The 21,393-nt window shown below is 39.3% G+C and overlaps 1 long non-coding RNA gene across 14 annotated transcripts in view; it reads left to right on the forward strand.

Moving 5' to 3' along the window:
• Nucleotides 1–21,393, forward strand: part of LOC106144768 (uncharacterized) — a 56,099-nt gene that overhangs the window by 22,044 nt on the left and 12,662 nt on the right. For 12 of the 14 annotated variants that reach the window (XR_013428890.1, XR_013428888.1, XR_013428886.1 and 9 more), the window contains 2 exons: nucleotides 3,591–3,667; nucleotides 7,044–7,135. This is a non-coding gene — a long non-coding RNA (uncharacterized LOC106144768). Of the gene's footprint in view, nucleotides 1–3,586; nucleotides 3,668–7,018; nucleotides 7,136–21,393 lie in introns of all 14 variants that reach the window. The other 2 variants (XR_013428895.1, XR_013428894.1) reach the window with 2 other exon arrangements.

Consider the following 21,393-nt stretch of genomic DNA (forward strand, 5'->3'; position numbering starts at 1 on the left):
GATTGGTCAGGGGGTCCTGCTGATTGACAGGCATTAGTCAGGAGATCTGGCTGATTGACAAGCGTTTCCACCGGCATCGCGGGCTGCTTTGTTCTAAGTTGCCACCAAGTCGCCACCAAGTCGCTGCCACCGACCTAACAGGAAGATTGTTAACTCAGGTAGGAAGATTGGCTGAAGACAGAAGAACTGAGAGTGGAACAAAATTGTAAGCAAGGTGAGAAGCAAAAGGCCTGAGGGATAAGGCAAGGCAAAGATGAAATAGGAAGATGAAACATTAGGTCAGAAACCTAGAGAATCAAGATAGTGTAAGGGACAGGGCCAGCAGTTCAGGATTAGGGTCATAAATCAACTTGGGGATTACTTATATCATCTTTTAGTAGTCTTACCTTTTTCATCTAGAAACAGCTTTTGAATTATCAGGTCATTGACCTACAAGTGTTTGAGTGAGATTGCATATTCTTTTCTTTGTATTTTATTTGCTATTTATTTTAAAATCAAAGTCTACCTTACCTATCCTCCCTCAGATTCTGCTAAGGGATTCTGTTACCAGATTCTGTTTTGTATTCCTTTAAATATATCAGGTTCAGCTATCTCTGAAATAAGTTTCTTATATGAAAGCCTGAAGCAGTCCTGGAGTTCCATTCAGGTAGGATGAAAGGAGGGAGCACTCCTCAGACCATCTCTTCCCACTGAACCAGGCATAGGAGCTCAGCAGCCTCAGGAGTTCAAGACTCTGTTGAGACTGAATCTGGAATTTCCCTCTGAATTTTGGGAGGGGCATAAGAGTTTAGGCAATAGGAAGGAATTCTATCAATAAAGCATAGTAAGAACTAGTAGAAGACTGAGTAGATATGTGTAGATGGCAGGATCTAAGGGTGTGGAGTGGATTTCAAGGTTTCTGATCTGGAATGGTCCTCAAATTAGGCAATGTTAGGGGCTCTGATATACCAAGTAGAGAGGCATTAATAGTACTGGTCCTTAGCCCTTAGATTGTTCTTTGTATTTTTCTATGTAGCCTAGAGCTCTTCTATATGCTGAGAAGGAGTCATGAGAGTAGAAACAGTACTAACTGAGAGCAGAAGTAGTTTCTCTCTTTCTTTTTTTTTTGTTTTGGTTCCAGAGATTGAACCCAGGGATGTTTAACCACTGAATCACATCCCCGGCTCTTTTTATTTTGAGACAGGGTCTTGCTAAGTTGCTTAGGCTGGCCTTGAACTTGTGATCTTCCTGCCTCAGTCTCTGCAGTCACTGGAATTACAGGCATACACCACTATACTCAATGAACAGTTTCTGTTTTGAAGGTTAGATGGAGTGGTTGTGTGTGCAGAGTGGATAGTCTATGGCCAGTCATCTGGCCTGTGTAAGGCAAGACATCTACACTCCCCTTCTAGGGCTCTATTGGGAAAATTAGGCTAAGAGTCAGCAATCATGACCATTGTTCATGATTTCCCCATGTATTCCTGGTCTTTGCTTACCCTGCTGCTCTAAGCCCCAGGCTCTGATGTTCTGCCTTCTCTTTTATGGTTTAAGGCCTTCAAATTGCATATTCATTCTGAATTCTCCTTCTAGATTATTCACTCCATACCCAGCTTGGCTTTGCCCATATGTCATTCGCTAATTTTGACATTGCTATCCAGGTTTAAGTAAGGGCCTTCCTCCATTAACCCTGTTCCTAGAGCTATTATTTTTAAACTTTAATGCATAGAAATTACCCATGGAGTCAAGTGGGAGCCTGGATACTTGTTTAGGAGAGATTCCTGTTCTCTTCCTAGATATTCTGATTCATTAGATGTGAAATGGTGACCAGGAATCTAGTTTGATCATCCTCCAGGCTGATTCTGACCCCTGACAGAGGTCCCTGTCAGCTCCTCATCCCTAAAAGAGCAAGAAGAGAATTTTAATCCTTTATTTGGGTTTTAAGATCCTAGAACCATAGTCTTGTTGCCTATCATGCAATGATGACAGTGTCTTATATTCTGTTCCTCCATCTCCTATGAGAGTACCAGAACGTGAGACACCGTAGGAACAGAGCCCAGATGAGGTGGAAGACCTTAATATCTCTCCAATTGCAAATCAGTATCTTTGGGGTTTATAGAGGACTTTGGCACTGGACTTAGAGAAAGTAGGTTAATGTAGACCCTGAGGCTGCCAATCATACTTCAGATTTGCCTCTGGAGTTCTTCTCATTTTTATTTACATTGACTGTGCTCTGACATTGGTTTTCCTTATCTAATCTTGAAGCTGCCCTCACTCTCCTTTGTGGCCATCTTCTATACTGCTTCCATCCATCTTTCTATGGACAACTTGATGTTATCTTTCTGCTATAAAATCTTCTGTTACGTCCCTATTACCTATATACTCAAGTCCAAATGTATCAGGTTGGAATAAACAATCATGAAAAATTTGGCCCAAATCGTCTGAAGATCTGCAATATCTCATGTTTCTCCAATCTCATTCCAGGCTACTCTCCTCCTTCCTTACTCCTACCTTCACTTGCTTACAGTCGCTTGATCATTTTTCCAACTATTTCTGGCCTCAGGGCCTTTGCAATACCATATGGCCTCTGCCTGGAATACTTTTTACCTTGTTCTTTATCTAATTAACTATCCTTTGACTTACCATGTCAACTAATATTAGTATTTGTATAAAAAAGAGGGCAACTTTGTGTATCTATATAATCTCCTCTTAGAGATCTTTTTGGCCACTGTATATCAAGAAACTATCTTAGTCCCCCATTGGCTTTAGTCAAATCACTTAATGCTATTTACCTGTTTGTCTTTCTCTCCTTTTAGATTATAAGCTCCATGAGGGCAGGGGTCTTCTTGTTCATGATTGTATTTTCAGTACCTTTTGCATAATGCCACTCAATAAGCCCTTGTTGACTAATCCATATTTTTGTTTTCTTTTTAGTATCTGTTTTGCTGCATTGTGGCTCTGCACAGCTCTTGCCCTTTGCATAAGCTGTTGCCTGTCCCAGAAACACCCTTTCTCTTATTAACTTGTCAGATTGCTTCTTGTCCTTTACTGTTTCTTTAAGCATTTCTTTGACCTTCCCAGGTTGTGCTGGTTCAACAGAGACAGTGTTTTGTTCCTCTTGAATAGGCTTTCTCACCCTGTGTTGTGATTTTGCCTATGCGAAAGATAGGTGGTATTGCCTGTTTTTATAGGTGACCAACTGGAGGCTCTGAGAGATTAATTAACTTGAAAATAGGAAATCTGATAATTTGAACCCTGAGAAGCCCTATTCTACTTCACTATGCTCCCTCCAAGGGAAAAAAAAAAATCAGCAGATCTAGAGACACTGAAGTCAAAGGGGTGCTTATTATTATTAGTTAACGCTACTGTGTATGCTCTTTAAAATATCCTGAGAGTTAAACACAGTAAAATAAGTAATATTGATAAGCCATTAGTAGGGATAATAGAGAAAAAGGGTGATTGTAGTGTTCAAAGGATGATGTATATTTCATGTATTTTCTTGATCATATCCTTGTTGCCATTTTTTTTTTTTTTTTTGATACTGGGATTGAATCCAGGGTTGCTTTACCATGGAGCTACCACCCCAGCCCTTTTTATTTTTTATTTTGAGACAGGGTCTTGCTAAGTTGCTGTGGCTGGCCTTGAACTTGTGATCCTCCTGCCTCAACCTCCCGAGTTGCTGGAATTACAGGTATGCACAACTGCGCCTAGCTCTTCTTAGTGTCTTCTTGTGATTCTGAGAAAACTAATCTACAGCTTGGTAGAAATGATGTGGAACACTATTAAATTCAAACCAAAGCAGTTATCAATAATTAACTCATGATTTCTTAGAGGATATATGAAGAATGACGTCTGTACATTTTTTTTTTTTGAGGGGAACAATGTGTAGAGAGCCATCAGTACATTTTGCTTAAAAATATATCTTATGGGCTAGGGGTGTAGCTTAGTGGTAGAGTGCTTACTGGCTTGTGTGAAGCCCTGGGAACCCAGTACCACCATAAAAACAACAACAGCAATAACAACAGCAACAAAACATTGATAAAAACTAGTTGAATAAATTATAATGGATATGTTAGCTTTCGTTGCTGGGACAAATTAGTTGAGAAAATCAATTTAAATAAAGAAAGATTTATTTTGGCTCATGGTCTCAGAGGTTTCTGCCCCTGTTTGGCTGGCTCCATTGTTTTTGGGCCTGTGGTGAAGCAGTACATCATACTGAGGAGGGCGTGGAGGAACACAGTCACTCACCTCATGGTAACCAGGAAGCAGAGAGAGGGAAAGGGGCTATGGACAGGATATCGTCTCTTAAGGGCATGCCCCTAAGGGCTCTGACCAACTGGATTCTATCTCCTACAGTTTCTACCCCCTCCCAGCAGTCTATTTAGCTTTGAATCCTCAGTGAATTAATTTGTTGATGAGGTCAGAGTCCTCATGATCCAATCAGTTCCCATAATTCCCAGTTTTGAACAGTGCTGCATTAATAATCAAGTCTTCAACACATGAACTGTTGGGACATTCCAGATCCAAACCATAAAGGTGGTTAATGCCGTATTATGCAGCTATCAAAAAGAATGATACAAATACTTACTGGTATGGAACAATCTCTAAGACCTATTATTAAGAGATAACTAGAGAGAGGTACATAATAGTATTTATGGTTATTGTGCTAGTATTACTATTCATATGAGTAAAAAGGGAAAATTTATATACCTATTATGTACCCAGACTAAAAAAAATTGATTGATTTTGAAACTTAAGATAACCTGTGTACATCAGAATATCACACTATTTTTCTTGCTCTTCCTACCATTTGTTTTATTAGCATCTTTATTCTTCCTGTTCCGTTCAGTAGAAATCTTGGAAACCCCCCCCCCCCACACACACACCCCTGCACTTTTGAGTATTGGGGATTGAACCTTAGGGCCTTAGACATGCTAGACAAGTGCTGTACTGCTGAGCCACATCCTCAGTCCTTTTTGAATTGGATTGGATTGAATTGAATTTATTTATTTTGGTGCTGGGTATTGAACCTAGGGGCACTTAACCACAGAGCCACATCCCCAGCCCTTTTTATTTTTTGAGACAGGATTTTACTAAGTTGCTTATTAGGGTCTTGCTAAGTTGTGGAGACTGATCTTGAACTTGATATTTTTCTGCTTTAGCCTCCCAAGTCACTGGGATTATAGGTGTGCATAAACCATGCCTTGGCTAGGAGCAATCCTTTTTAAAAAAATGTGTATGTATGTTGGTTTTGATTTCCCAAATGGAGAAAGTTCTCAAAGGAAGGAGGCATCTCTTAAGATTTTATCCTATAGTGAGTAGCATAAGATTTGCTTATTAAACATTCAACAAAGATGAGAAAGAAAGACTCTTCTATAAAAGGAATGATTGGTTTTTTCTGACACATCTTGCATACTTCTCTAGCAGGTTGTTTCTTCTCTTTGACAGACTTAAGTGTGTTGGGGGCTTGGGGAGTGGGGGAGGGGTGGGGAGAGAGGAAAGTAGGGGATGAGGAGAGGAAGGAGAGAAAGAGAAAATGAATTTGTGAATGTTTCCTGCTGAAAGCCCAGGAAAGGAGCAGAAGACAGATTGGGGCCTAAAGTCTCTGGTCAAATAGTATGTAGTTTGAGACTTCTGTGTCATAGCCCTAGGAGAACCTCAAATTTTCATCCTCTTTCTAGTATCAGGCCTGGATATTTAATCAGGTTAGCAGGTCAGCTGAACCTGAATGTGCCTTTGACGTCTTAAATTCAATAGCACATAGTAGGAATATGATAAAAAGTAATTATGATCAAAAGTGATTTTTAAAATAATTTTTTAATATTTTTTAGTTTTAGGTGGACACAATATCTTTTTATTTATTTATTTATTTATTTAGTCAGTCAGGGATTGAACCCAGAGGTACTTTACTGAGCTACATCCCCAGCCCGTTTTTATTTTATCTTTTTTTTTTTGAGACAGTATCTCACTAAATTGCTTAGGGCCTCACTGAGTTGCTGAGGCTGGTTTTGAACTTGAGATCCTCTTGCTTCAGACTCCTAAGTTGTTGGGATTATAGGTGTGGGCCACTGTACCTGGCTCCTCCATTTCTCTTGTATCCCCTTTTCACCCTATGAGTGACCTGGCTTCTGGAAAGAAGAGGGAAAGGATGAGGGAGGATGGGAAAAGTCAAAGAACTTGGGAGGGTGTGTAGATGTGCTCTCCTTATATTCTTTCTGGAACAAAGTATGGGGAAGAAGATATGTAAGTGGGTGGGAGAACGTACACACTACCTGTACCACTTTCCTAGCACTTAATCAGAACCCTTGTTTATTATTAACCATCTCTTTACGTGCTAATCCTCTCTCACAGAGTATAAGCATGTATATGTGTAAATTTTTTTTTTTTTTTTTGTATTGAGGATTAAACCTAGGGGTGCTTTCTTTACCACTGAGCTACATTCCCAGGCTTTTTTTTTTTTTTTTTTTTTTTTTTTTTGAGACAGGGTCTCACTAAGTTGCTTAGGGCCTTAGCCTTTTGAGTTGCTGGGAGAGAGAGAGAGAGAGAAAAAAAAAAAGAATATAAGCTTCTGCCAGTAGCACATGACTTTCTATAGTTTTTTTTTTTTAAAGAGAGAGTGAGAGAGGGGGGAGAGAGAGAGAGAGAGAGAGAGAATTTTTAATATTTATTTTTTAGTTCTCGGCGGACACAACATCTTTGTTGGTATGTGGTGCTGAGGATCGAACCCGGGCCGCACGCACGCCAGGCGAGCGCACTACCGCTTGAGCCACATCCCCAGCCCGACTTTCTATAGTTTTAATCACACTGGGCATTGCAGGGTTTTTTTTGGTACTAGGTATTGAACCCAGGGCACTCAACCATTGAGTGCCCTGGGTTTTTTATATTTTATTTTGAAACCGAGTCTTGCTAAGTTGCTTAGGGCCTTGCTAAGTTCCTGAGGCTGGCTTTGAACACACTGTCCTCCCGCCTCAGCTGCTGGAATTACAGGTGTGCACCACCATGGCTGGCTGGCATTGTGTTTTTTGTCTTATCCATCCTACAGGTGATATATCTTATCCATCTAACAGGTCACATGATAAGTCAAGAGTAAAGAAGGTGTCTTTGGAACTAGCTTCTTATAGCCCGAATTCTGACTCAACCGCTTGTTGTGTGACCTTAGGTAAGTCATTTACCTTCCTCTGTCTGAGTTTCATCTTTAGTAAAGTAGGGATGATAATAGCACCTATTTTAAAGGATAATTATACCCAAAACTAAAAAAATAAATATTAAAGGGCTGGGGATGTGGCTCAAGCAGTAGCGCGCTCGCCTGGCATGCGTGCGGCCCAGGTTTGATCCTCAGCACCACGTACAAAGATGTTGTGTCCGCCCAAAACTAAAAAAATAAATATTAAAAATTCTCTCTCTCTCTCTCTCTCTCTCTCTCTCTCTCTCTCTCTCTCTCTCTCTCAAAAAAAATATAAAGGATTATTATAAGGAATAAATAAGTTCAATTAAAATGTTTAGAATAACAACTGAGGTATAACAATAAATGATTTAATTTGTATTTTTGAATATAAAAGATTAAACATCTTTACAAGTATATTTTGTATTTTGTATTTTTCTCTTTGACTTATTCATATCCTTTGAACATTTTTCCAATGATTTTTTTCTTTCTTTCTTCCTTTTATCCCCCCACCCCCAGTGCTGGAGGTGGAACCCAGGGTAGTACTATAGTAAACCTGTTTTGCTTTGTCTTTGTCCTCATCATCTCTTTTCAGAACTCTAGTTCCATTCTTTAACTCAAGATGGAGGTAAGGTGATTCTTATATAACAGAGCACTTACATGTCCTATTGGCAGCTGCTGCCTGACAGAAACAATAATGAAGGGTGATTAACCTTTACATAGAATGCATTAAAGCATAGTCTGGAGCACCGACACACATAAGCCCCTTATTATGAGGTTGATGCTCTGTTAGGTCCATTCCCCCCAAATTCATATACACATCCAGAACCTCTGAATGTGATCTTATTTGGAAATAGGGTTTTTGCAGATATAATCAAGTTTCAGATGATCCTATTGGCAGAACCTAATCCAATGACTTTCTAAGGAGAGAGAGAGAGATATACAGATGGTCACATGACAGTGGAGGCAGAGATTAGAGTTATGCTGCTATAAGCTCAGAAATGGCTTTGCACTCCAAGGATTGCCAGCAACCACCAGAAACTAGAGACAGCAAGGAAGAACTCCTTAGAGCTTTAAGAGGGAGTGTGGGCCTATTGACACCTTAATTTCAGACTTGTAGCTTCCAGAACTGTGAAATAACAAATTTCTGTTTTAAGCCATCCAATTCGTGTCAATTTGTTGTAGCAGACCTAAGGAACTAATATATGCTGTTACCATCATCTCCATGTTCAGATAAAGAAAACAGAAACCCAAAGAGGTGAGATACTTTGAGATCTCTGTAGATACTGCTCTGATTCTCTGGCTCCTGTTGGCTTTCCACCTTCCCCAACTTCTGGCAGTGCCAGAACTGAGCTCCTGATATGTCTCCCTTGTCTAACCTATTAGGCCATAGACTTTCACCAGTTCTTACCCACTTCATATTGTAGTGCAGAAACTCATTTCAAGAGACTTCTGATGGTATCCTGACCATTATAATTGGTCTCTTTTTCACAGCTTTTCTCCTTTTTAAATTATTTTTCATGCAGTCAGAGACCTGATGTGACAAGATTGGGGATATCCCTCAGCTGATTCTGGCCATTGTTTTTATGATTCCTGCTTCTGGCCAGTTGTGTCTTTTAGAATTTCTGTTCTGATAGCTCAGATTTTGTGTTTTTATTTGAAGTTTTCAGGATCTCACACACAGCTTTCAGAACATGGTTATGAGCAGAAAAGGAGCAACTGTGTGGCTGCACCAGCTGTGAGGGTCATCAGTCATCATGTTATTGATGAACTCAACCCATCACAGTGGTTCTTTCCCTTGCACAAAGGAAGTGAGGGGTAGAAGGCATTCTCTGAACCAGCTCATCTTGAATAGCTCCTTGACTTCTTATGGACTCTTCTGCTCCCATCTCATTGCTGGCTGAGGAATCTTGTTTTGCAGTATAGACCTTTGGCTGTGGATCCTGCTTTTATTCTCAGCTACTCTCACTAGACTGTGAGCTCCAGGAATATGGGAACCATATCTGTTTAGTTCATTACTCAGGATGAGCAAAGACCTGGCATTACTAGCCCCTCAGGAAGTGTTTGCTGAATGAAGAAATGAATATTGACCTTGAAGATTCAGACTCTTGATTTTTCTTGCCTCTTCCTAAAGCAAAGGGCCAAATTAAAAACTTTAAAGTTTAAATCATTTGAGCCCTTAGTGTATATATCAAAATCAGTATTGAATGCAAAAAAGTATAAGGAAATACAGCAAAGAATTAGGAATATGTGGTAAAATTCTGATTTTTATTGTAGTGACTACTTTGATAAATATAAAATAATTTAAGGGCTGGGGTTGTGGCTCAAATGGTAGAATGCTTGCCTAGCATGTGTGAGGCACTGGGTTTGATCCTCAGCACCACATAAAAATAAAATAAGGATATTGTGTCCACCTAAAACTAAAAAATAAACATTTAAAAAAATAATTTAAAATAATTGTTGTCATAGTCTCTGCCAGTTTCCTAAGCACATACTGTTGGGTAATCCTGCCTGGACTAGTCACTTCCTCACCTAGACTTCACTTTCAGTTCTTTATACCACCTGCTGAAGCTGCCAGCCAGCCTTTTCCACCCACAAGAGGTGTCTGGCTCCTGAGAACCCAGGCTGGCTGGTATTCCTGGCTCCCTAGGGGCTTTCCAGGAAAGTCAAGTTGAATATACACACAAAAATGCTAAAGAATACCTGGCAATGAGAATCCCTATGCTGAATGGTGATTTATAGTGAGCACAGCACATTGTGCCAGGTGATTATACTAAGGCTGATTTTAGCATAATAATCTGCTTCTGTGATCCTGTATATGGTAAGCCTAGAAATTACTCTGTGATCCTTCTTTCTGGATTATGGAGAGAGAAATTAGGATGCAGGTCCTTTCTACTTCCTGTGTTTAATCTGTGCCTCATTGAGACCATTTTGAAAGGAAAAGAAAAATGTGATGTTGGAAATGGGGCCCAGGCCTCCCATAGACTGTTCCAAGGCTCTGACTATCCTCAAATTCTATTGCTTGATTCCAAAGAGTTTAAAATAGTGTTGGAAACCTCCTAGGAAAAAAAGTATCACTATAACTTCCTGGCTAAGGAAGTGGTGTGTGCTGGCTATAGCAGGAGGGGCAGCCAAGACTCCCAAGTTCTATTCTGGACCTGTTACTGATTTGAGGTATGACAGCAATCCGAGCTGACATTCTGTAGATCTGATTTCTCATCTTCATCTCAGAGAGTCATGGAGGCTGTGTTCCCAAGGAAAGAGGTGACACTGTAGTCTTTTTATCCTGTGGGAGAGTCTCACCATTATAATTCTTTCATTTGAATTTTTAAGTTCCTTTTTGAAATACAGAAATACCCCCACAGAGTTAATGTAGGAACCCAGCAATACTGTTTACATTGTACTTCAATTCATTTCACCATCAGACTTGCTTTCCTTTAACAGTGTGATGGGTCAGCTCTCATAAGAGATGGAATCTTGGGAACTTTGATAGGGATTAGGAAAGGAAGGTTTGTATAGGGAACACTTCATGGCTTTGGACAGCCAGAGAATATCTTGAGGGCACCAGGTACATAATGAACTAAATGGGGAAAAACAGATACTCACCCCTTGAGAGTCAAGCATGTATTAGATGCTTTTCATGTATTTTCTTACTTAATTATAATATAAACCAGTAAAAAATATCATCCTCATTTTTGTACATAGACAAGTTGAACATTCAAATTATATAACTTGCTCAAGGTCACACAACTAATAAAAGGCTGAGCTTGGTTTATTCCTTGTGTCTGTCCAGCTTCAAAGTCCATGCTACTTTCTAGAGCTTTTCTCTCTCCCGTGAGATTTAGGAAAGGAGGATGAGGAAAGACAGGAAGATACTATCTTTCTCTACCTCACAATTTTGCTTGGAGTGATCCTTTTAGCTAGAGGATCCTGTTTATAGAATACTAGGCTCTATATATAGAAATGCTGCAACAACATATATGGGAATGATACCAATAGGCTGTAGGGGAGGATTAAAAGAGCCTTTGTTCTTTACTTCTACATTTTCAGTGTTGCCCACAAGTCAAAAATAACCATGGGTAACTGGCTTACTGCTTAAGTGGCTCCATCCTGTCCTCCACATGAAATCTGATGTGTCTCAAGGAGTAAGCTGTGATGGGTAAGAGGTGAGGGTATGGTATGCCTTCACTGCGTGTGTTGGAGCTGGTGACACCTGTTGTGTGTCTGTTACAATGAATTAGTACTGAGTAAACAAGAGGTATCTCTCTTTTGCCTTTCTAAGGGAGATCAGGTGGCAAAAAGTACTGGCCCTGATCCAGGGTGTCCTGGTCTCTGGACTAGCAGAAGAGACAACCTGAGGGTGTCAGGTGATAGAATAAAAAGTCTGGTCTGTTAAGTGGTATAATTTCAGAGGTACCAATAATGTGTCCTATCCCTCAAAGACTTGGCACAGCTGTTTGTTGTTGCTTGGAATTCCACAACTGAAATTTCTTCCCTTTGATTTAAATCTCTGAGACCCTATTGAATAGTGGTAGAGAGTATACTTAGCATGTCCAAGGCCCTGGGGGTTTAATTCCCAGCAAACACACACACACCCCTCCAGGAAAGGATTTGATGATGAGGCATCTTGGTCATATAAATGAAAGTGTAAAGGAGTTTGTGAAATTGATTTCTGAGAACTAGACTAAGGAAGGAGTAGAGAAGAGAGGACACTGCCCACCTAGTTGTAGGAACAGAAAAGAGGCACAATGAAATTGAGGTAAAGGTGCTGAAAAGAGAAACTGACTCCCTAAAGAAACTATTTCCTTCACAGTTTTGTTTATAAAAAGACAAATAGCTAGCTTGGCATAGTGGCTTACATCTGTAATCACAGTAATTTAGGAGGCTGAGGCAGGAGGATTGCAAGTTTGAGACCAGTCTCAGCAACTTAGCAAGTCCCTAAGCAATTTAGCGAAACCCTGTCTCAATAAATAAATAAATAAATACATACATATATACATACATACATACATACATACAGCTAGCAAGCAAGCAAGCAAGCAAGCTAAGGTTGTGGCCTCAGTGGTACACTGTCCCTGGGTTCAGTTTCTAGTACCAAGAAAACAAACAAACAAACAGAAAATAGCTGAGAATAGAGGTTCTTAACCCCCAAAGAGGGGATGCTGAGTAGAGAGATTTTCCCACCAGCATGCTATATTACAGACAGCGTTGTTTGGAGGGTAGTAACTAGGAGTGTAGAAGCTTTGGGTCTGTGGTTTGCTGTGATGTCTTTAGATGAGGTGGTCACAGATCTTAGGAAGAGGGAGGTACAGCTTCCCAGAAATGATGCAACCTAGTGGCGCAAAAGAGGCCACCACTGACACCAAGGGCAGGGCACTTCCTCAGTGGCTGCTGGTCACAGACAACTTTTGCTCTGTTTCCCAGTGAGTTATATTGTGATGGGACTTTGCCGGAAAACAACACAAGCCATGTCAACAGCAATGACAAAGCACTTGGAGTGTGTACACAAAGGTACAGTTCCCCCTTGCCCTACTAAATAGATCTAAAAACTTTAAGGGTAGCCCTTATGATTCAGATATAGAAATTTTTTTTGGCCTGAGTTTCTCCATAGTCTTCCTAGTTGACTGGGCATCCACTTTCATTTTTCAATGTTCTCAAATGGCCTTTATGATATGAATTCTCATGGCTTTTCCTTCCCCAGGGAATTTTTTTCTGGGGCAACTCAAATCAATATTCTTCTCAACTCCTCACAGTGGTGTTCATGGATTCCCTTCACTTGCAGGCTACAAATTCTACTCTGAACACAATCCCATCTTAAGTCCAGAGCAACTTCTTTAGGTTTCATTCAGTTCCCTTGGATTCTAAGTCATTTCTTTTGGTACATTCTTTAGAGAGCTATCATGAAAATGACCTCTATTCTCTTCTCCCCAGTGTTTGATAAAATCTGGACCTCTTTTCTTAACAGAATCAGCTCAACTCTGTGGAAGTTTCTGGATACTCCACACCCCTTTGTCTCTTCCCAATCTTCACAGCCTTCTACACCAAATTAACTGGATCTGCTGATCACCAGCATTTTGAAATCAATGCCTGATTTGGGGGCATGTGTTCTGTGCCGTAAATGATAGTTCTCTGTCCACCCAATCTCTGCCTCCCCTCCATCTTACTATTTTTGCCTTTTACCTAACAGTACCAGGCTTTGTCCAGCACCTTGCCTGGCACCCCAACCTTATCCAGGACTAAAGTCCTGCTGTTGTCCCTCACCAGGGTCTGTGGCTTTTGCTTTTTTAAAAGAAAATGACATTTATTTATTTAATTTTTTTTTTAGAGAGAGAGAGAGAGAATTTAAAAAATATATTTATAGTTATATTCGGCGGACACAACATCTTTGTATGTGGTGCTGAGAATCAAACCTGGGCCGCACGCATGCCAGGCGAGTGCGCTACTGCTTGAGCCACATCCCCAGCCCTGGCCTTTGCTTTCTAGCCTTTCCTGGTCCAGGTAGCTTTTCTAATATTAAAGCCTTTTTTTTTTTTTTCTCTTCCTTTACTTTGAGGCTTCAGTAGTAGGTAGAGTCCTTCCCATGCAGTGATCTCCTTGTACTGACCTCCTTGAACTCTGCCTACTGCTCATTGTGCTAACTGGATGTCATTCTGGTCTGTCTGGCTGCTCTTCTGGAACAAGGCTGTTAGCTTAGATGGACTTTTGTCCTGTTTTTCATGCTAGCTCTCCAGCTGCCTCCGCCTCAAAAAGAGCTTTTAGTAAGCATTATAAAACTCCAAAAGGGAGAGACTTGGACTGTGGCTTAGCGGTAGCGCACTTGCCTGGCATGTGTGAGGCACTGGGTTCCATTCTCAGCACCGCATAAAAATAAATAAAGGTCTATTAACAACTAAAAAAAAAAAAAAGATTTAAATTAAAAAAAAAAAAAACTCCAAAAGGAAAATGAGAATATAGCATTTTCCAAACTTATTTAACTAGAGAACTATTTTTTTTTCTCCTGGAGGAATATTTATTAGAATTTTAACACTGCGCCTCTGCTTAGGCAGCTATGATCTGGAGTGGAGCTCTAAGGAGAGAGAGAGAGAGAAGAGAGAAATTTTAATATTTATTTTTAAGTTTTTGGCAGACACAACATCACAGTATGTAGTACTGAGGATCAAACCCAGGCCGCACGCATGCCAGGCGAGTGCGCTACCGCTTGAGCCACATCCCCAGCCCTGCATTCTTTTTCCCATTTTGAATCCTTTCCTCCTTTTGTCTCCATTGAAATATGAAGTGGTGAGTGAGGTGATACCATCATGGCTATAGATGTCATCAGTTCATGGATGCAAAGAAGGAGAGCTTCTCAAGTCTCCTTTCCCCAGGTTTGACTTCTGTCAGGATTTCTCTAAAACACACTGAGCAACTCTTCCTCCTACTTTGGAACTGTTTGTCTCAGCATCAGCCTTAAGTCTCAATGCTGTTTCAGGATTTTCACCTACACATGGAGATCAATGCCAAGTAGCATGGAGCTCATTTTTATGGAATGGTTGATACGTTTTCTTTCTTTTTTTTTTTTTTAAACTTTTAAAAAAATTTTTAAAATATTTATTTTATTAGGTGTAGATGGACACAACACAATGCCTTTATTTTTATGTGAAGCTGAAGCTTTATGTGGTGCTGAGGATCGAACCCGGGTCTCGCCCATGCTAGGCGAGCACTCTACCGCTGAGCCACAATCCCAGCCCCAGTTGATACATTTTCTACTTTCAATATTAAGTCCCTTTTCTTCTACATCTCATGGGCAGTATGGAATATAGTAGTATTGGGCTGAGGATGTGGGTCAAGTGGTAGCGCGCTCGCCTGGCATGCGTGCGGCCCGGGTTTGATCCTCAGCACCACATACCAACAAAGATGTTGTGTCCGCCAAGAACTAAAAAATAAATATTAAAAATTCTCTCTCTCCCTGTCTCTCTGTCTCTCTCTCTGTCTCTCTCTCTCTCTCTCTCTCTCTCTCTCTCTCTCTCCTCTCTTTAAAAAAAAAAAGAATATAGTAGTATTTCTCAGTCCTTGAATGAAGATAGGTACTTGCTTTCTGAGTGGGGCAGTGTTACAAGTGAAGAGCCTTTTAAATCTACAGGATGGATGAGCAAGTGCCAGGAGTTGTAGCTGACTCAGCTGGTAACTAAAGAGAAGCCTGCCACTTTCTCTGCATGCCATTCACAATCAGTGTAGCTAGGAAAGGACCATTCGAAGCAAATAGAAATCTCTAGGACTCCTGATTTAAAAACTACTGGTCTTTTGAAGATCCTGATGTATATGTCTTTCCTTTCTTGAGTGAGATTGTTCTTTGGCTGATCTTAGATTGTTAACTGAGCTAATCCTAAAACAAAATAGATGGAAAGACTCAACTTTCACCTACACTTAGGTATGATGTTCTTTGAACATCTATCATGTAGTATCCTTTACCCACAAGGGGTGAAGAAGAGGCCTTGGGGCTTTGACCTGTAGTACTTGTCTGTCTGCTATTTCCTTTGAAAGACTATGGTTTGGTTTTTATGAGAGATAGGGTCTAGCTGTGTTGCCCAGGCTGGCCTAAAATTTGAGATCTTCCTGCTTTAGCCTCCTAGTAGTTGGGACTATAGGGGCATGTGAAGATCAGGGAGTCAGCTCACTTTTAGGAAGGTACAAAGAGGGCTTGAAATGGGCACTCAGAGATCTTAAATAGAGCCTGTTGGTTATATTGTTATTTTATAGGTTTTTACTAAATCGGACTATATCTGTAAAAGACTTGTTTTCCCATTACTAGATTTTCCCTAACAGGTTCCCTAAATGAGGCCATTTCCTAAGATTCTATCCTTGGCCCACTTCCCACCTCCCTTTATATACTGTCTCTGGTGTGATGCCATCTGCTTATGGTTTCATCTTCTACTAATATGTCAAATACTCTTAAACTTGTTGTCTATAGCATTTTTTTCTTCTGAGTTCCTATCTCACAGTAACAAAAACACTATTGATAACTATAACCTGGATAGCATTTAGGCATCTAAAGTCAGCATTCCAAGCCACATTAAATTCTTTATCAACCCATTCTTTTTCTCCTATTCCAAATCTCCTTCTCTTCCAGTTTTGTTCTTAGACTCAGGTATGTCACTATCGGGCATTACTTTTGCATCACCATCTTCCACTGTTCCTCTATTAGAAATTTAATAGTCTCTGAGTATAATGTAAGGTGTTTAGTATGAGCCCCCACACTTTTTTTTTTCTTAAAGGTCTACAAGGAATCTAGTTGAATTCTACAGTAAAAAAATAACAGAAAAGGAAAAAAAAAAGATTCAAGAGCAATTAAAGGTTTATCTGAGATTTAGATTCTAAATAAAATGGAAGTCCTAGAAGGAAAACATCTGAGGGCTAAGGGGGCAGGGATATATGTCATTGAACAGCTGAGAATTGACACCTTTGTATGCATGAAGGATGGAGAAAGAGTAGAACCTATGATCCTTTCTTGTATAAGCAGAGTAATTGGCACCTCCTCTGGTGACTGTGTTTGTAAGTGTACTTAACCTTATGCAGTTTGGTTCCTTTTAAACAGTTTAAGGATTAAGTATCCCAGCTTAAGCCATCAATTGACTGGGATTACTCTTCCCTTTTAAATTTTATTTTTTTTTAAAGAGAGAGAGAGAAAATTTTAATGTTTATTTTTCAGTTTTCAGCAGACACAACATCTTTGTTTGTATGTGGTGCTGAGGATCAAACCCATACTAGGCGAGCATGCTACCGCTTGAGCCACATCCCCAGCCTCCCTTTTAAATTTTAACTCAAAGTATCATTCTACAATTTATAGGAAGTCTGATTCCTTCTTCTAGATTTCTTATAAGTTCCTGGGAGCTCATGTATTACGGTCCCTCTGATTATGAGGTCTTGCTCCCACTAAATTATTTCAGATTGTGGATGGTCCTACAGTTAAGCATGTTTTGTTCCCATTTCTATTTACATTGAATCAGATGCAGAACCCTCAATTAAAGCTTTTGTATGTGTAGTAGGCTTTATTAAACTTTTAGAGTAATGAGCAGGATTTTACATTGCAAAAAGGTAAGTAACTTTATTCTAATACTGGCCTATCCCTGAACTTTAAAGTGCTCTCTATTAGGGATGCATCACTATTCATATTGCCCATGCATATGGCCTTGGTCTTTTTCTCCTTTGAAACTTTCCATACTATAATTGTGACTAAGGACTACAAATTCTTCTTACTGTGTTTTGCACAGCAGTTGAATTCTCACTAATTATTCTTCCTGAAAGCAACTCTTGGTTCACTTCTGTTTGTTCAGAACCCACTATAGGGCTCAGCTCAATAAAGTGCTCCATCCACTTCTTCAGCCACACAGAAGATCATCTGTAGAACCTCTGATGTGTTCTTTTCATTATCTTTCTCTTTTAAAGCCATTTCTTTTTGAAAATGCATTTACTTTTTAGCCCCATGATTTTGCATTGAATGATTTATGGAGTAGAAGCAGGATGATTATCCAGGCATGGACAACAATTTGAACATAGGCAGCAATCTTTATAAGACCTGTGTGAACAATGAAGAAAAACTAGTACTATTGCAAGGGAGAATTCTTGTTGGTGAACAGAGCTCAGAATAGATTAAAAAGTCCAGAAACAGATCTCAGTTTCAATAGGAAAGGATAGTTAGGACAAATTATATAAAATAGAAAACTGACTAACCATTAAAAAAAATTCACTGTTTCCATATAAATTCTAGATGGATAAGAGGTTTTTAACATTAAAACAAAAGTAATAAATGTATTAGAAGATAATTAGGTTTTTAAAAAATATATCAGTACTGTACACAAAACTCTTACAGATCAATAGGGAAAAAAAGCAAATACCACAAAAGAAAATGTGCCAAAGTCATAGGAGAATAAATACAAATAACCAATAAAACACACAGAAAAAGCCTGTTTCACTCTGATGCAGAAAACACAAATAGAAATGAGGTACCATAGTTCAACTGTTAGATCAACCAATATTAAAATGAAGAAGACAAAGGGCTGAAAGTGTTGCTCTGTGGAAAAGCTAGTATGGTGTGAGGCTCTGCGTTTAACCCTTAGCACTGGGGAAGGAAAATAAAAAAAGAAGAAGAAGAAGAAAATATTTATTACTGGATTGCTGATATGAGCTTGAGGAAGCAGGAACTCATACTTTGTGATTGGGAATATAAATTAGTACAACTACTCTGAAGTTGAACTTGACAGTATCTATCAAATTAAAGTGTGTATTGGTTCCACTTCTGGGTATCTTTACTAAGGGCAAGTTTACAGGGATAAATATATATATATATATATATATATATATATATATATATATATTTGTTGTTGTTGTTGTTGTTACTGCAGAGTTTAGAAAACAAAATAGCCATTGATAAGAAATTGGTCAAATATGGTGTGTCCATACATTGATAATGAGGTAGATTTATAATTAACATGGAAGATAGCTATAATATATACATGAAAAACATATAGTATATGAACTTCTTTCACCTGAAATAAATATAGGCATAACTATATGTATATATTTAAAAAAATTATACAACACAATGTTATTAGAAGTTGTCTTCAGATTTGGGAAAAACTATTGAAAAAACAGAATTCTGACTTGTGAGTGATGGGTGAGCTGACAAAATTATTTTACCTTGGTATATTAGCTAATGAAAAGCCATTATAGATTACTGGTCAGGTGGTTGTGATAAAAGTAGTAGTGATCAGGGAAGTTTTTATGGTGTGGGTGTCTGAAATGAATGAAGCAGAAAATAATATTTGAGAAACTGATTAGGAAGCTATAGTGACAGTATAGGCCTGAAGTAATAAGTTATCAACTAGGGTGGACAGTAGGATTATAACTTTAACCAGGGAGAGAAAGGGCTAATCTAAAGACATTTCATGGAAGAAACTACTGGTTTGATAGTCTGTAAGGCTGGAAGAGGAGAAAGAACAAAGAGTAGTAAGTCACCAATAATGCCAGTATTTGTCTGTCCTATAAAATTGGAAGACTATCCATTATAACAGAAAGGGGGTAATTAGAAAAGGGAGCCACTCTTATAGAAGTGGGAGATGAATTTGTTTCCTGGAGTCGAATTTGAAGGTCTAAAGGTATATCTGAGAAGAAATGTTTTGTAGGCTATAGATCTCCATTTAGAGAGAAAGTTACTTGTAAAGTAGAAGTGGTAAGCATGGAGACTCCCTAAATTTGGTGCCCTTACAGGCTTGGGGGAAGCAAGGTGGTATCTTAGTTCTTTCTTTGCTGTACATCTTAAGAGACACTGGAGAGGAATGCAAGACAGCGATCTCAATCAGATCTAAGGGTAGATCTTGGGGAAAGGTAGGAGTTCTTAGTAATAATAAACAACAGCCAAAACAACACATAAAAATCACTGTATCATTTACAGAGTACCACCAATACAGTAACTTAGCTAACACAATCCTGCATACTTTTCTTTATTACTTTTTCTTTTATATGGACATTGAAACTCAATTAGAATGTAGAAAAAAAATAGAAAAAAAAAGAATGTAGAATTAGGACTCAAATTGAGATAATCATCTTCAAATTCCATTTCTAATTTTCCCATTCTCTTGCCTCTTAAAGGTGAATTTTCTAAGGAAGGAAATACTGATGCAAAAGCTGTAGCCTGGAGTTAGGAACAGTTATGAGATGGGCAGAAGAGGACCACTTTGTCACTGCATTGTTCCCTGGTCCTTTTGAGCTCTGACATTCTCCTAAATCCAGAGAATGTTGAATGTTCCATTGAATTCAAGGCAGGGGATGTGGGGTAAGGGTCCTAACCTGTCCATAAATAGCTATGAAGTGTTTTGGAAGTAAGGGTGTCCAGTTTGATTATGGCATAGTTAGTGGTGGCGTAGTAGTTTATTGAATTCTGGCCTCAGTCTTTGAAAGTAATACAGTAAAAGTGTATTGACTTTGACTAGTGAGGGAAAGGCTTGTCTGAGTTAGTTAAATGATAAAAGAATTTTTTGAAGTCATGATGTTTGTTTAGTTTTGGAATCCCATGTTACCTCCACTTGAGTATTCACTAACTAGTGAAAATCTTGGGAGGACCTGCTTTAGTGAGTAGAAAATCATGAATCTCTTAAGTCACTTCAGTTTTCCAACTGGAAATTATACTTATGAAATTAAATTATTTAGCTTATTCTGATAGCATAAATACAAAGGCAGTTATGACCTTTTAGATGTTCTGAATCCAAAAGGTCAACTTTAAGGATGGTCTGCAGTCATTAGACTTGTGTCTTTAAAGAATTTTACAGGGAATCCTTACAGTCCAGTGCTTGGAGCATTCTGGGGAGTCCAGGAAGGATGCTTGAATGAAGGACTGATGGAATCTTTCTTCCTGAGGCTTGTTGAGCTGGGTGGAACAGTTTTCCCAATACCACAGCTTTGATGGGTTGTTCATAATAAGTGTTACTGCTCAGATTTTATGGGGAGGAGGGAGGAAATGGAGGCACTATTAGAAGTTTCTGCTTTATGAACTGGTGATTGTTTAGGTATTTCCAAAACTAGTAAGCTAGTGTCACTTGGGTCCCAGTCACATGATCTCTTCTCATAAAGGATGAGAACAAATGAAGAGGTCCAAGGAGATAGGAGATTTCCTGTTGGCAAACTGGATCTTACCCAAAGAGTTACATTGTAGATCTTCCTCCTGACTGTTTGGATACTAAATCAGGAGCCTGTTTTGCTTATCTCTGACTTTTGCTTACCTACACTGGCCCTGCCCTTTGGTTGTTTGCCATTGGTGGTTTTTAGCTCTGCTAGAAATTATGGTCTCTACTGTAAAGCAAACTTGGGAGGTGTAAGTTCTGGCTCCAGAGGGACTGAGACCTGTCACTTAACCTTGCCCTGTGTTTTCCGTCATGCATTCCTGGCCACCTTTTTACCCTTGGCATGCTTCTCCAAGTCTGTAATTCTGCCTAGGTAAGGATTAGGGGCTAGCTTCTTCAGAGGGATGTGGGATAGGAATGTGTTTTAGAAGAAGCTCCTCTATGTCCCGTGCCATGGGAGCATTACTGGTCTCATATAGATGATCTAACAGTTATATTGAGAGTGTTGGGGGGCACAAAGTATATTCACAAAAGGATATACCACTGCATTAATAAGGGCTATTAATCTCTTTTCTTGAGAGCACGACCCTATGCTGTGGGGAAATAGCAAGTAGAAATTGTTTGAGAAAGTCTCCTGGGGAAAAGGGAATACTGTATCCTGTG

This window comes from Ictidomys tridecemlineatus, chromosome 12 (genome assembly GCF_052094955.1).
Source record: "Ictidomys tridecemlineatus isolate mIctTri1 chromosome 12, mIctTri1.hap1, whole genome shotgun sequence".
Classification (NCBI taxonomy): domain Eukaryota; kingdom Metazoa; phylum Chordata; class Mammalia; order Rodentia; family Sciuridae; genus Ictidomys; species Ictidomys tridecemlineatus.